The sequence below is a fragment of the Acanthopagrus latus genome, chromosome 21 (assembly GCF_904848185.1).
Source record: "Acanthopagrus latus isolate v.2019 chromosome 21, fAcaLat1.1, whole genome shotgun sequence".
In the NCBI taxonomy this organism is placed as follows: domain Eukaryota; kingdom Metazoa; phylum Chordata; class Actinopteri; order Spariformes; family Sparidae; genus Acanthopagrus; species Acanthopagrus latus.
Window position 1 is genome coordinate 24,859,562 of NC_051059.1, and position 8,457 is coordinate 24,868,018.

Below are 8,457 nucleotides of genomic sequence, written 5' to 3' on the forward strand. Positions count from 1 at the left end.
ATTGTGCTGTGGCACGCTTACTCATTACCCGAGATCACCATGGAGACGCTGTCTGCGGAGGCAGCACTGGATGCCATGGTGCTCACATATGGAGCAGCATACATCCAGGGGAGTGACGCAGACGCGGTATATCTGAAATAAATACTTGCTAATGAGGAGCCAAAAAATCTGAGCCAGGACTGGACTGATGCTAATGATGATGGTGGCTTTGACTGAGCAGCTGATATTTCTGCTTATGTTCACAATAAATAAATAAGTCTATTTATCAGCAAAAAGTTCTCAGTTTTTCTAAGAATCTTATATTTTCTCAAGACAAACACAGGATAATACATGTCTCCACTGAAATCTGGGATGATAAAAACATAGCTTAGATAACTTAAAGGTCCAGTGTGCAGGATGCTGTGGTCTCTAGAACCGGTGTTTGGTTTGTCTGTTCTATGGCTGACTAACATGACCAAAATGCAACAAATCCTGGTTTTTGGTGATTATACACTAATGAAAACATAATTAACAATGTCATCTTCCATTTCTGGAAAAAAATATCCCTTAAATCCTTCATCCTCATCCTCTGGGTATCAATTCTGACCAATTGACCAACACTGCATATATATACATACCATATATATTATTATTATATCGTATTATGTGGTATGTTGTCTTATCATATTGTACGACCATAGGTCATTGGTAATGTATTCCAGATTCATAACATTAGAAACTACTTGAGTTCAAGCAGAGAAGCCATCGGCAACATATTCAAATAAACATTTCTATATTAGCTTGAATGTTGATAAATGATTCAGATGTTGTGGTGTGACAGGAAACACTGCGAGAGAGGAAAAATAGGCAAAAAAAGGATTGCAAATCCCATTTTCATTTAATTGGTTGCAGGCCAAACCCCATAGGAGTGTTTCTCCCTCTCTCCCTCTCTCTGTCCTTTATGTAATAAGCAAGAACATATGAAAAAAATTAGATTTACCGATTCACCAGGTGGTGTATCCAAGTCCACATCTCTGCTAATGACTGTCTCTGAAATGTGTGTAGAGACAGGCTTATTGACTTTTGTTGCCTGCGGTGTATGAATGCAGTCAGATGCTGCTCTGTCCTTTACTCTCTGCAGTGGTACTTACTGTTTCTGTTCTGATCCAACACCAAACTGGGAGAGGGGATTAGAGAGACAGCCGGCCTGCTGGATCCCAGCCCTGCTTCTATAAATCACGCTTTTAGGGAGGCTTTAGTAAGTGGCTAATCAAAAAATGTCAGAACAGGTTATGTAATGAGGCATAAATCATGTCTGAGATTCTCTTTGTTTTGTTGTTCTGTCCCAAAATGTCTGCGCTGTTGTTGTCTGGGTTTTAAGTAAGTGGTTAACAGATGTAGCAAGTGCTGAACCCTCACTTTCTGACTGCACATCGGCCCGGCTAATGCTGAACATTAAGAATGGATCAGAAAACTGGCGTTAGGTTTCCTTTCTACAACAAAGACACGTAACAACCAGCCAGTGGAAGCTTGGAGGTTTAAATCTCAGATTTAATTCGATTTGGATGTTTTCAATGGAGATTTTATTTGTCGTCAGTTGATGGTTTCAAGGTGACACGTGGATCCTAATTCAAACTTTACTCCACGTGTTATTTTCCTATAAAACTGAGTTACCTGAATCTTCTTTCAATCTGGAAACGAGTACAATCTCCAAAGTACGCTATTCATCTTTAATGAGCTGCACTGAAATGCCATCTCATTGTACGCACTCTTCTTGAAACCCCTGCTCAATCTTGCCTGTGCTTTTGAAATTCAAACCTTTAGAAATAACCATAATCATTGCATGTAAAGTGCACAACTGAAGGGACCACGTATGACTTTGAGTCTCTACATGAAATAATGGAACATTGCCATATGACACTGAAAACCTCACAAAAACCCTCATCAACAGTGAAGTTATATCCCTGATTCCAATGCAGCACGTTGAAATGTTGCTGCTCAAACAATACTGTATATTGTGAAGCCTTGTTGCATTATTTAAAGTCATACACAGCATGATGAAGCCTTGATATCGTAATTGAGAAGTCATCCGCGGAGTTTTTGAGTGACGTTTGGCAACAGCACGCAGACCGAAACCTCTTTGATGATCAGAATATTGAAAAAATAGAAACTGACATCAAACAAAAGGTGAATTATATTAACTCATGGAAACCATTGCAACCGCCATGATCAGTCTCTTTCCTACAACCCTGAAAGTGTTTGAAGAGTGTTAGGGCTCAGATCCATGATGGATCCAAAAGTGATACCCGTTGAGAGCGTGGTTTTTGTAGGTCCTCAGCATGGGCTCCACCGTTCAGCTGTGATTCACTGAAACCCTCTTTGAATTACGTTGAGTTGGATCACAACGGTAGCTACAAATTTGCGTTTTTCCTGCTCCCCCAGATAGCCCCAAAACAAAAGAACAGAACTAGGAGAGGAGTTGTGGACACTGGAGTTCCAACTAAATATGTCGTGGAAGCTCCAGTGAATTGTGATAGCGTAAGAATTGTGTAATCTGGACACGTCCTCTTTAATATATTCACAAGAAGGTGATGAGAGCACGCTCTGATTCCAATCTGATTTGATTCTGCCGAGTTGCCTCAAACTTGTGCAACATATTAAAGGAGACATGGAATAGTTGTGTGTGTGTGTGTGTGTGTGTGTGTGTGTGTGTGTGTGTGTGTGTGTGTGATGATCTCCTGGTGTTTGGGAGAGTTTGTGGATCGGGCTTTTATGAGCTCGGCCATCAGCTCTGTCTCCCACTGCTGCAATGTTTCTGCTAGTGCTGAACTGTTCTGTTGCCAGGCACTGTAATGGAAAAACAGAGGGTCCAAGTACTGTGTGTGTGTGTGTGTGTGTGTGTGTGTGTGTGTGTGTGTGTGTGTGTGTGTGTGTGTGGGGGGTTGAGTATGTGCATATGTGTGTTTGCGTACGTGTGTGTGTGTGTACACGTGTGTCACAAGTGTTAGGAGGGAGGGAGTTTATTTTTGTGTGTGCATGTGTCAGCATGTGTGGGTGTGTGTATGCACATATTGTAGAGGTTTGCAACAGTGGTGTGTGTGTGTGTGTGTGTGTATGTGTGTTTGTGTGTTTGCTCATGTGTATGTATCTTTTTTTTGTGTGTGTGTGTGCTTAGGTGACAATCACACAGCACTAAGCAAATACCTGCACGAGTTTCAGATACACACACACCAACAACAACCACAGAGAGGGAATATAACCATGACCAGTGACCATGTTTGTGTGTTTGTGCGTGTGTGTACTCATACCCGGCTGTTGGAGTGCCTTTGTGCATGTGTGCCTTCCTGCATCTGTTTGTGCATTCACGCCACAAAACACAAAGGCAAATGGGAAACATGGAATGGGTGGAGGGGGCATTTGGGAGTGTGGGGTGTGGGGGTTTGGAGGGGTGACAGCTCTCCCAACATCTGCAGGTCCACTCCCCACATTCAGGGGATTCCTCGAGAAATGTACACTATTTGTCTGAGGCGATCGGAGGGAGGGAGGCGGACAGGCCTTCCTGACTTTGACTTTCGATAATATTGTGTGTGTTTGTTCCCACTGATACACTGAGCAGAGGAAATGAGTTTCGGTTGCAGAGAGACAAGAGCGACAGAAAGGGAGGAGGGTGGTGGTGGGGGGTGTCGGGGATGGTTTTCATTTAGCTCTCTTTATGAGTCAGGACAAAGCTAGCCGGGGTCAGGGAGGAACTGCGTGCGAGGAGAAGAGGGAGTTGACTTGTCTGGTTGATGTATGACAAATGCATGTAGGAAACGCAGGCGGAGGGGAATTGGATTCTTCCCTTCTCGGCGAGATGGCGATGACTTTCTCTTCCTTTTCTTTCCCCCCTCCAGGCAATGAGGTTATGGATTTGGACAGGTGTGAATACTGATGATGAATAGTAATGTTGTTAGCCCCGAGTGGAGCGCCGAGATGGATGGATGAGAGCGAGCGCTGGCTTTTGATTATGACGACTGCGGAAGGATCGGCCGCCCCCGTGAGAGTTTATGGGGCGTTATCTGGTGTAAATGGCAAAATAAATGGCTAATAAATTCTGCATCTTGTAGTTCGGATCTGCTTACAGCTTACGCGTGTCACTCACAATATGGGGGAAAAAAGGGGGTAGACACACATACCAGGAGTATATGCATCATCTGGTAACACACAGTAGCACAAACACAGCTGGCACAGCTGTACAGTATACATACACAGACAGTAAACACAACCAAAGATATACAGGCACATGCCACATAGTAACACTCGCTGTAGGAAAGCTCTCAGAAAAGCATCCAGATTCTTACAGTATTTCCCCCAAAATGTTCCAGCACCCCTTTATCACCACCCAAGTCTGACACCAACAAGATGACAGTAAGTTCCCACTGTCGACACTAAAATAAGAACTAATTAAAAGCAGTCCAGTATCTTCCCAGAGGACACATTAACATGCAGACCAGGCAAATCAAAGCAGCAACCTTCCGATAACAAGACGCTGTGAGCAGGGTTCGAACCTGCGCAGGGAAACCCCCATTGGATTTCGAGTCCAACGCCTTAACCTCTCAGCCATCACAGCTTCGTTTTTCTCATCCTCAACATACTCACCAGAGAAGATTAATCCACTCCCTGAAAAGTAATCCCCTCCCAAAAACAGGTGCAATTTACTCCTGCTTGAGGAGAAATCACTGACATTTGTGTCCTCTGTTAAGGTCACACAGACAGAGTGGACAGGGTGAGGAAGTCTGAGAAGCTATTAGGAGACACACTAACACCTTGTCCATTATGGTCTTTTCATCGGATTAGTTGAAGGGTGACCAAAATATAACACCAGCTGGATCCTTCAACAACTAAATATCATGATCGTTGGACCTTGGTCAACCATGACCACCACATTTCTAACAAATGTATTATGACACACTTTGAGGTTTTTCTTTTCATCACACACCTCTTCAGCCTGGATTGATCAATATTCAGTGTAAACAGACATATATATATAAAAAAAATTGCCTGGAGGAATTTAAAGACCTTATTTCCATACAATATAATTTTTTAGTGCCTCTTCATGAGTGATGAGAAGTCAATCATCAGTCAGTTTATGGGTGCATGTCAATGATAAGTGATAATACTAGTAGTAATATGACCTTAACCAGGTTATGAGCTAATATCTGAAAATATATTCGTGATAATGCCGTAAAAATAAAGAAGCCGATAAGACAAACACGATCAATGAAATCTTAGCAGTGAACAAATTACCTCCTAAAAATATCGATCAGCTGTTCTTTATTAGCGGTGGCAGAATTCAATTAGCGGACCTCCATCACGACGGCCCTAATTCAAACCACACAAGGTCAGAGGAGGGCGCGATCTGTTTACCTCCAGCTGATGAAGTGCTACATGGTCTGGACCCCCACTATCAACCACTGACCTTTGACCTCCGGTGTTGGTGCTGGCCAACATCTGGTCGGAGGCACCCCGGCGCCGCCGCTGCTGTGGTGGATGGAGGGAGGAAGGCTGGTGGGTGGTGCTGTTTCACATAATTCACACCTCAACAGACGGGAATCGGCTTTGAAGCCGGCGTTTCAAAGAGCTGCCGCTGTTCGTCCGTGCCGGGGGTCAACAGGTCGGGACGCTCGGTAATCATCTGAATACCATAACTGTATTCTGAGTTGTTATGCACAGTGGCATTTTACGATACAATTGGTCTAAAATTTAGACACATTTCTGCAGAAGACATGCATCTAAAAACATATTGTGTGTATAGTACAGTATAAACATGTAACATCACGTTGCTTGTTCACCAAACCATGGCTTTATATTGACGAGTCCGCCGTATTTGATGTGTTTATCAGGAAAGCAACATGAAGTCTCTCAAATCCTCCTCGGATTTTATGTTACTCAGGCTCAGCAGCCTCTCCACGGGTTCACTGGAGTGTTGAAGTTCGTGGACATCAGGAGAAGTCAGGCAACTGATCTACAAACCTGCATAAAAACACACATTTCATGATTTGATGCCAGTTGTGTGTAAAAGTTACAAATGAATGTAACTCAAGTAAAAACACGATTGATTAGCAAATAATAACCGAGTTTAGGAACAGTAACACATCACACGACGTAAGGGTAAAACATCTGGTGACACAACCAGGAAATGCTCCAAAGGCGAGACCGTCCCATTTAACAACAGCTGACGAGGTTAACAAAGTCTCTCTGAAGGACTCGCCTTTAAAGGCCAGGTGCTTCAGAGGATGCAGACCCTGAATTGAGACACAGCAACTGAACTTCAAATTGGTCCTTGCAGCCTGCAGTGTGTGAATGTGGCAGGTGTTGTAATGCCCTTACAGCTATTTTTATTTCAAAATCTAAAAATGTATATTTACACCAGGCCATGTGTGATTAAAGAATAAGCAGACAAGACAGGACAGTCAAAGCCAGCTCTCGTTACACCTTTCAATCGTAGGTGTCACAGACACATTTCAGTCAGCATCAGAAGTATCTGGCTTCACTACCTTCAGGCCTTTCTCCTCTACAGGTCACCCACTTCCTTTCAAAACCAGTCACGACCTTGCGGTGCCGCTCTCAAACTGGCAAATGTTCAAAAATGTACAAGGCCTAGAAAATCCATGGTCTAAACTGAAAAGGCAGACCGATTTAAAAGGTTAAGAGGGGCTTTCCCTGCAAGCGAGGGGTCACAAGTTCAAACTCTTACAACAGCCGATCTGTCCATTAACAGCCATGAAGTGTCTTTGAGTGAGACTGCGAGCTCCTCCCCGTAACTCTCTCCAGATAAGACTGTCAGCTAAACGCCTCAGATGTAAATTTCTGTGTCTCGTTAGCAGACAGCTTGACGGTGGCGCTCGTCTCTACCGGCTCTTCAGCTGCAGCCGGCTCCTAATGATGCCCCCTTTTCTGCATTTTTTCCCTCTCCTGAATGTAAATTCTCGGCGCCGGCAGCTGCAAAAGCCAGTCACTCCGAATGACACGTCCCATCTGTGCATCCCTCGCCGAGGATGTGACCAAACAAACAAGAGCAGCAGTACAGTGGCTTTGCAACGGCGCCATATGTTTTCCATATTCGCACCCTAAATCAACATTGCAAGGCAAGTTGTGTTTTCCTTTGAGGCGGCGTATTATGCAACAAAAGCACATGTCGGGGATAAAAAAAAAAAAAAAAAACGCTACCACTGTTGAAAAATGTGCTATGAAGTAACCCCCCCGCCTCCACTCACATATTATAAAAATACAACTGGCTTTCTCATGGTCGGCATTCCACACAGGATCACTTATACAATGTCTGGGGGAAAGTTTGCATTTCTTGGAAACAGCCTCTCTGGATTCATTAAATCCTTAAACTTTAAATGTCTGTGCATGAAGTGTAGGGGTATTCCCTGTGACCGGTTCAGGTCAACAGCTGGCAGGGCAACAAACATTTTGCAATTTTGAAATCCTGCCAAAGGAAGCAGCACGTAAACTCCAGATTCCAGCCCTGCTTTTCCTGGTTTCAGTTAAAATCTTGAACAGTTTTTTTCTTCCCCCCCTCAAAAAAAAAAAAAAAAAAAACAGTTGGTGGAGAGACGGAGCGGAGGAGGAGGAGGTGGTGGTGGTGCCTGCAGGTTGTGGGCCAGAGAGAGGAGGTGCAGAGGTGTGTTTGCGAGTGTGTGAGAGATTTGGGGCCTCGGCCAAAAGGTGTCATATTTGCAGGGTGTTCATCTCTGCACTGTTCTAACCTGCTGGAGATGTATTACGTAACAGGCCCAGGGCATATACACACCGAGACACACACACACACACACACACACACACACACACACACACACACACACACACACACAAGCAAGCACTCACCTGACCCACATCCCCTCCCCCTCCTCCGCTCTCTGAAAGAAAATTTCCACTCAATTTATGCCTCGGGTCTTTGGGTCTTTGGGGGACGAGCTTCAAGAGGAGGGCAATCTGCCTGTGCAGAGGGAGAGAGCAGGACAGAAACCGAGGGGAGGGGAAAACAGACAAGACGGTTCTGTAATTGTTCTGGTTTGTGGTCTCTCACTGCAGATCAGATTATGTTATCTGTTGTTATGTTGAAATAACCTGGCAGGAGAACAATGCGTGGCAAAGAGCCACACTGCCCTGACGCAATGCTTCACACTAGGCCTGTGTAAATCGTATTTAAGACTGTATAAGTCCCTTGGTAAATACACGTCTGGACACTATAAATCTGTTTCATATCCAAGGATACTTCCTCCTTGCCTTGCTTTGTCCCCATCGGTGGGGTTACTGGGTTGGAGGTCCAAATCTGTTTACAGCATCAGATTTGCTGACAGAATTTAAATCGTTTTTAATCCCGAACAAATCGCTTGTAGTTGGACTGGAGACAACATAAAAACTAGAACTCAGAAGAGAGAATCAAAAACCCAAGTCTTACTTTATAGGTCATGTATTTACTTTGGTTTT

At 44.1% G+C, this 8,457-nt stretch overlaps 1 non-coding gene across 1 annotated transcript; it reads right to left on the minus strand.

Moving 5' to 3' along the window:
* Positions 1 to 4,505: 4,505 nt before the first annotated feature.
* On the minus strand, positions 4,506 to 4,588 carry trnas-cga. The gene has a single exon. It is a non-coding gene; the product is annotated as a tRNA-Ser (tRNA).
* Positions 4,589 to 8,457: the final 3,869 nt, after the last annotated feature.